The sequence below is a fragment of the Antechinus flavipes genome, chromosome 3 (genome assembly GCF_016432865.1).
Source record: "Antechinus flavipes isolate AdamAnt ecotype Samford, QLD, Australia chromosome 3, AdamAnt_v2, whole genome shotgun sequence".
NCBI classification, from domain to species: domain Eukaryota; kingdom Metazoa; phylum Chordata; class Mammalia; order Dasyuromorphia; family Dasyuridae; genus Antechinus; species Antechinus flavipes.
In genome coordinates this window covers 224,995,724-225,003,895 of record NC_067400.1, presented here as the reverse complement: position 1 = coordinate 225,003,895, position 8,172 = coordinate 224,995,724, and the positions used below count along the sequence as shown (strand labels likewise).

General features: G+C 39.0%; 1 pseudogene; it reads left to right on the top strand.

Annotated features, from left to right (window-relative positions):
• The first annotated feature begins 709 nt into the window (after positions 1-709).
• LOC127557118 (vacuolar fusion protein MON1 homolog A-like) lies at positions 710-5,636 on the top strand (annotated as a pseudogene).
• The last annotated feature ends 2,536 nt before the right edge of the window (positions 5,637-8,172 follow it).

The window sequence follows — 8,172 nt, the reverse complement described above, 5'->3', positions numbered from 1 at the left end:
CTCATCCACCTGTTGATTGAGGTTATTATAATCTGCTCTCCATTTTCTGACCATTTGAAGATCCAAAAGTTTTTCTTTACAGAAAACTGCAAGATTCTTGCCATGTGACTCCTCTACAATTGCTCAACAGTATAGCTCTTCCTTTTTGTACTCATGTCTGGGGATCAAAACAGACAAAATAATAAAATTATGACGACCAGTCCTTCTTTTCACTCTATTGTGCCCCTCAATAATGTTTTAACCCCATCATGCTCCCTGAGTGCTCCTTCTATCCTCCATGATGCCCCCTGAGTTCTTCTTTTATCCTCCATCATGCCCCTTTTATCCTCCATCATGCCCCCTCACTCCCACTTACATACCGGGTTTTTATGTTGTCCTGCCTCAGCTATCCTCCATGGCACTGCTCTCAATGGCGTCAGCAAGCAAATCACTGGGGAAGAACAGGATGATGCACTCACTGCTGCAGCTCTGATTGGATGCAGCTTGGAGCGCGGCGTACGTTTCACCCCGGGGGGGGGGGAGGGGGGAAGAGGGGGACGGTGCATACAGAGGGTACCGTAATGTAGCGAGTAGCGCAGGGGATCACCTTCACTACAGTAGCAATCTCAATAGGGCTTATTTTCAGGGGGAGGGTTTATTTTAGAGGAATCTTGCACAGTAAGGGGAGGGCTTATTTTCGAGATAGGTCTTATTATTGGGGAAACACGGTATGAGCTCTCGAAAGGTGTGAACACAAGCATTATTGTCTATCAATTCTACTTAGTACTTTGTTTCTTCTGGCCCATAACATCTCCTTGTAAGATCAGCTCAATCATACCAAATTAGATAATTATTGTCTCTATCAACTCTAATGACTTAACAATTTGTAAAGATTCCAACATCTCCCGCTTTCTTTTGTTTTAGAACATAAAGTGGTCATAACCTCCCTGACTTCTTAAGGAGGTGAGAATCCCAAAAAGAAGGTGAGCACACCTTCCCTGACTGCTCAAAAAAGGAGTGAAAACACCATAAAAAGAAGATGGTCATGCCCTTCCTGACATCTCAGGAAGGGAGATGAAAACACCAAAGGAAATAGAAAATCAAATCAGATTAGCGGGTTTCTGAAGGGGCTCACTTGAAACAGGTACACATAAATCCATCAATATGGGAGGCATTACACATAATTACATAAACATAAGCACATAGCAATATCACACAGGCTAGTTATAATGTAACAAATAACATGAATTAACATGAAAATTTAAGTACTGCAATAGTTTTAACAACAATTTTTCATCTCAAGGAATCCAATGATTACTACTGATTTTTGTTCATCTTGTGTTAGGGAATCCAATGATTCACGAAGATTTTAAAGTACTGAAAGCTAAAGATTTTAAAGTTCTTTTAACAGTCTCATTGTCAGCCATGCTCTTTCAGTGTCAGATGTTTCTTAAATCTTCTCCTTTGTTTTGAGGTTTTTCTCTCTTTCTGTTTCTCTCTGATGGACAAGGCGAATACGGCTTGTTGGCACCCATTTGATTCCTTCTCCATCTTTAAAAATACAAGCAAACCCTCTTCTCCAAGCAGTTAACTTATCTTATTCCCTTCTATTTACCAATTTGGGGATTAGAACCTCATCATCTGCCAATTAGATTGGAGATGTTTGCACTGGATACTGCCTTGTTGGGTTTAAAAGGCCTGTATTTTCCCCAACTGTAATCCTGATTGCTTTTCTATTGGTTGATGACATCAGAGTCCTGAATTTCTAAAGACTCTCTGGGTGTAACTTCAGCTGCTATCATGCCCCATCTGTCTTTTGATTGATACCTTGGAGCTGGGTCCTGCCTCTCATTTCTCTGGGTCAATTTACATTCCAAGGCCCAGTGAAAGCCTTGGTTACATTTTGGACATGGAGTTTTGGGTTTTCTCTCACCCTGTCTTCTCACTCTCTCTCCATATCTACACTGAGCTCTAAGATGTCCTATTTTTCCACACTGAAAACATTGATGAGTTTCTCTAGAATTCCTTTGCCAAAAGGGACCCTGTCTTTCCATGTTCATCATGGTTTGTGCATAATAAGCATTTGTGCCCAGTGTGACACAGTGTCTTATGATCTCTAAAAGAGCATCTTTGTCTAATCCCCATCCAATGATGTTTGCAAACATCATTGGCATTTTCCTTAGCCAGATGTCTGGTCATTATTTCTGTGGCAGCATTTTCTCTAATGGTTCTTATTACAGCTGTTTGCAAACGTCCCACAAAATCAGCAAAAGGTTTATTGGGACCTTGCTCTATTTTTGTGAAAGCTTTACTTTCATCCTTCTGTCCAGGGAGAGAACTTCAAGCTTTTATTGCAGCCTTAGAAATTTGCTCATACACTGGTATGGAATAATAAATCTGTTCTGAATTCTCTCCATACTGACCTTCACCAGGTAAGTGGTCAAAAGTGATTTGTCCAATAGCTCCTGTTTGCCTATTGCATTGGGCTTGAATCCTACATAGTTCATGAAACTCTGAAAGCCACAACAAATTTTGTCCAGTTTCTAGACATGTCCTATCTATGAATTTCCAATCATTTGGGGTTAAGATTTCATAAGACAAATTATCTAGTAACATTTTAACATAAGATGATATAGCCCCATAAAGAGTGCAACCCTTTTTCAAATCTTTAATTTTTTCCAAATTAAAAGGAGTGTGTTTTCTCTTTTTTTGACCTGAAGAGTCAAGCTTTTCAAACACAGGATATGCATTTATAAAATCATATGTATCTTCTCCTTCATTTTTTGCCTTAATTAATGCTTTTTCTAATCTTGTCATATTCTACTTTACAGGAGAAGCTGACTGTGTTTCTGCCTCTCTCCCTCCCCCTTCTTCCTTCACCCGTTAATTGAGGGGGAAGGGTCATGAGATGTGGAATGATCTAATTGCTCCTGCTATGAAGTATCACACTCAGAATTGTATTTAACTCCATTCTTATCTGATTCTTCTTCCTTTTCACCTAGTATAGTTGGCACTTTCTTCTTTTTCTTCATTCTAACACTTAAATAGCTTCTTATAGCCAGTTGTATTAAATTGTATGTATTAAATGTGTTTTTGGAAATTGAGTCAGGTCCATTTTTATTATAAAATTGACAAAGATTCTCTCTTTCTAATTTCCACTCCATGGAGTTTGAATTAGATCTGTTGTATTCACTCTGTTTTTCTCCTATTAATTTCCACTCGTCTAAATCCAATTCTTTTTCCATAGAGAAACAAGGACATATGTACTTAACAGTTTCTAAAAGTTCAGTAATCTGCTCCAAAACTATAATCAAACCCTGGCTTTCCATAACTTTGACAATGCTCTCTAAACATTTTTCTTGAATAGAAAAAGAAGGCTGTTTTCTAAATATCTGTCCCATCTTAGATAAAATTCTACTTTAACTCTTTTAACAAAATTTCTTTGTTGTACTCATCCTAATTTCTAGGTTGAAGAGTCTTTTCCACTGGATCAGGATCAGAGGCTTTTCCACTGAAATCCACTGAGGGATCTGTCAGTCCCACGTTCAGGGCACCAAAATGTGGTGTTTTTCTTCTTTAATATAATAATATGAAGGTTCTTTCTGAGAGAAAGCAGGTTTCTGGGGGAGGTTTTCTGGAGGCAGACTTAGTATCAGTTAAAAGTAAATAATCACCCAAATGCAGCCAGGTGATAAAAGTTCAGATCTTTTATTGTCTCCAATATAGCCCTGTTAGTTTTCTTAGAGGCCTCTCTCTCTCCTTGGTTCTAAGAGCTCTTGCAGCTTTGTCCTTTGCTTCTGCCTCTGCTTTCTTCAGCCTCCAGCCAGCACAAAGGTGAACCTGTCTTTCCTCTGAGAGAGGGCTTCTGGCTCTCAATCTCCCAGAGTGCTCTGTGTATGTCCCAGAGTGCTCCTCTCCAACCCCTGGGAATGTTCCAAAGTAATTCCTGGCTCTAGTTCAACTCCCACTCGTGGCTTCTTCTGAACTGATGCTCCTCCACTCTGAATCTTTTCAGCTGAACTCTTGACTGGCTCACTGAAGCTCTATTTATGCTCCTTCTCCGAGAGAGGGATTGTGGGATACAAGAGAGTGGGATTATGGGTTTCCTCCCAGAGTGGTCTCTGGCCCTAAATGCTTCAAGGATGAGGAGGATGCGGCTGAAACGTGGTGGCTGCACCAGAAGCACATCTTCGTGCTCAGTGAAGCTGGGAAGTTGGTTTATTCCTCTTATGGCTCGGAGGAGGTGCTGTCCAGCACAATGAGGGTCATGGTAGCTTTGGTGTCCTTCCTGAAGCTGACAAGAATGCTATTCACTCCATTCATGCAGATGGCTATAAGGTGGTATTTGTCCACGGAAGCCCCACCGGTGCTGGTGGTTGTGGCCCGCACCCGCCAGTCAGAGCAGGAGATAGCCCAGGAGCTGTTGTACATCTATTCCAGATCCTCAGCCTGCTCACCTGGACCCAGCTCAATCACATCTTCCAGTAGAAGCAGAATTACGACCTGCGGGTCTCCTGCTCTTGGGCTCCAAGCGCATCATGGATAACCTGCTGCAGCTCATGGCTGGCGACCCCAGCTTCCTGATAGGGTCCGCCCTCTGCCTGCCCCTAGCTGCCGACATGCAGGATGCTGTGAGCACCAGCCTGCAGCAGGCCAAGGCCAAGAGCCTCGTGTTTTCCATCCTGCTGTCCCGGAACCAGCTGGTATCTTTGGTGCGGAAGAAGGACCAGTTCCTTCATCCCATTGACCTGCACCTTCTCTTTAACCTCATCAGTTCCTCATCCTCCTTTTGAGAAGGAGAGACTTGGACACCCATCTGCCTATTCAAATTCAACTCGGGGGGGCTTCTTCCAAGTGCACATCTCCTACATGGAGCCAGACACAGACTTGTGCCTGCTCCTGGTCTCCACTGATCAAGAGGACTTCTTCATGGTCTCAGACTGCCGCTGCCATTTCCAGGAGTGGTTGAAAAAGCGCAGGGCCCATCATATGCTGCGGGAAGCCCTGCAGACTCCCTTCTACCGCGTGACCCAGGTGGGCATCCCGGATCTTTGCCACTTCATCTACAAGTCCAAGAGCTCAGGGCTGTTCACTAGCCCAAAGATCGAGGATCCATATTCAAGTGAGGAGGAGCAGGAGCAGCTGCTGGGCCTTTATCAGTATCTGCACAGCCGTGCCCACAATGCCTCCCACCCTCTCAAAACCATCTACTATACAGGACCTAATGAGAATCTTCTGGCTTTGGTGACAGGAGCCTTTGAGCTGTATATGTGCTACAGTCCCTTGGGTACCAAGGCATCTGCCATTAGTGTCGTGCACAAGCTGATGCACTGGATTCAGAAGGAGGAGGACAGGCTATTCATTTTCACTTCTCTGACCTATTGATGGACACTGGGGGCAGCTGAGACTCCCCCTTCCATGGAGGGGTCAAACTATGGGAGTGCAGAGGGAGGCTGGGATTATGGGTTTCCTCCCAGAATGCTCTCTGGCCCTAAGAGCTTCAAGGGAGGAGTGAATTCACATAATTACACAATTAACTTTGTGAATCTCCCATACTTATGAATTCCAATGAGTACTTAAATATTCTTGCTTATATGAGCTCTCTAAAGGTGTGAACACAAGCATTATTGTCTATCAGTTCTACTTAGTATCTTGTTTCTTCTGGCCCATAACATCTCCTTGTAAGATCAGATCAATCATACTAAATTAGATAATTATTGTCTCTATCAACTCTAATGACTTAACAATTTGTAAAGATTTCAACAAAAGTGAATGCTGAAAATTATCTTTGCATGTATTTGAAAAAATAAAATATTATAAAAAATAAAATGAAAGGTTCTCAAACTTTTATCTCAGGATCCTTTTATATTCTTTAAAATGATCTAGGACTCCTCAAGAGCTTTTGCTTACATAAGTTTTAGTTATCAATATTTACTGCATTCATAATCATAAAACTGATAAAATTCCAAAATATTTATTCCACTTAAAAATAGCAACAATAAACAATAACAATAAACAACAATAATAAATGTTGCTATAGGAATCTATTTTGTGAAAAACAATCATATTTTCCAAAATTAAAAAAATTAGTTAGAAGAGTGTTATTGTTTTATATGCTTTGAAAATTTTCTTAAATAACTAGCTTAATAGATGTGAGGATTAGCCAATTACCAGACCCTACCTGACAGAAATGTCTCCCTGTTTGATTATCAATTGACTACCCATGTACCAGGAAGTTCCTATTTATTTAATAAATAGTTTAGTCTTCATTTAGTAAAGGAATGACTCTCCTCATTATAATCAGTTTAGCAAATGTCATAAAATTATGCAAAGTTACCAAACTTTCTTAACTATTTGTGATCTTTGAGATAATTGTATGTGCATCGGTGATCATAATTAAGAGCAGCCATTAATTGACTCCCCACTTAGTCCTTGTGAATATGCTCAGCAGTGACAATCAGATATAAAGGCAAAACCCCACAGCTCTTGATTGGGGTATTCATCCTACCATACATCCATATTACCAGTGTCCATGCTTATCTGTAGATAATACCTGGAGTGCCACACATATTTACATGCCTCTGAGTAATAAATTGTTTGACTTTGTGTTCTATGGAGTATTGTGTTCCTTCTTGGTGCCTCACTGATGATCTTCCAATGGAAGATAGCTGGATACTCATATCTGCTTCTGTATTCATTCAGTTGCAATATGTTGTTTTGGTTAAAATATATGAAGAAAATCTGGCCTCACTCAGATATGCAATTAAAAAAAGGAAGAGCATTTTAATAGGCAAATAGAATTTTAGTATTATTATGAAAATAGTTTTGACTTTTCAGACCTCCTGAGATGATCTCAAGGACCTTAACAGGGTTTGCAGATGATTCCTTGAGAATTGCTGCCTTAAATGATTACCGTGGTGAAGATGTAATCTTAGAAAAATAGAAATACATGTCAGTTTTGATGAAATTCTAAGCATTTTGCCCTATGGTCACAGAGCCTTTAAAATTTCTCAGACCAGATAGTTTTATCTATGATTTGTCTGCTGTAGTGATACATCATGAGAAATAGTTTGCCTCAGGACACTAAACTGTATTCTGCTACAACTCTGAATGAGGCTTCTGGACACAATTCAATGATTCCCAGCTTCACATGTGCACTGTAGGAAAAATAGGCAAGGATCAAACTTTCATTTATATATATATATATATGTATGTGTATTTGATGGGTATTTTCTGTCTACTAGGCACCAAATTGACACCCTATTTTATATATATATATTAATTACTTATTAATATTATATTAATATAAAATATTAATTTATATAATATATAATAAATAGTAATATATATGTATGTATGTATATATATATATATATATATATATATATATATATATTTTTTTTCCTGAGGCAACTGGGGTTAAGTGACTTGCCCAGAGTTACACAGCTAGGAAGTGTTAAATGTCTGAGATCAGGTTTGCACTCAGGTCCTCTGACTTCAGGGTTGGTATTCTATCTACTATGCCACCTAGCTGCCCCAACATCCTAATTATTAATGGAATCAGCAGCTGATCCAAAGACTGTGTGTGTATGTGGGAGTTACATATAATAATAGCTAATATTTATATAGTACTTGCTATGAGCAAGGCCCTGTGCTAAGCACTTTATAATTATTTAATTTGAATCTCACAAAAAATCCTGGGAGATAATCATTATTATTATTTCCATTTTACAAATGAAGAAACTGAAAAAAAAGAAAAACAAAAACAAAAACAAAAACAAAAAAAAAAAAAAACAAAGTTAACTGACTTACCTAGGTCACACAGCTTGTAAGTGTCTGATTTAATGCATCATAGACATAAGTATGTAAAGTTCATTTCTTTTAACATCATTTAAATTTCTTTTGAATTCCAAATTCTCTCCTTCCCTCCTGCTCCTCTTCCACATTGATTGATGTCAATATTAATAATACATGTTAAATTATGTAAAATGTTTCCTCATTAGACATGTTGTAAAAATATCAAAAAAGCAAGAAAACTAATTTTTTAAAAGTATGCCTCAATCTATACTTAGAACTCTCTCTAGAGAGAGTTCCTTTTTCAATGTGAGTAATTTGAAATTATCTTGGATCAGACAATAGACTTTTAAATATAAAAACAAATAAAAAACCCTAGATCTCCAAATCTCACCCAGA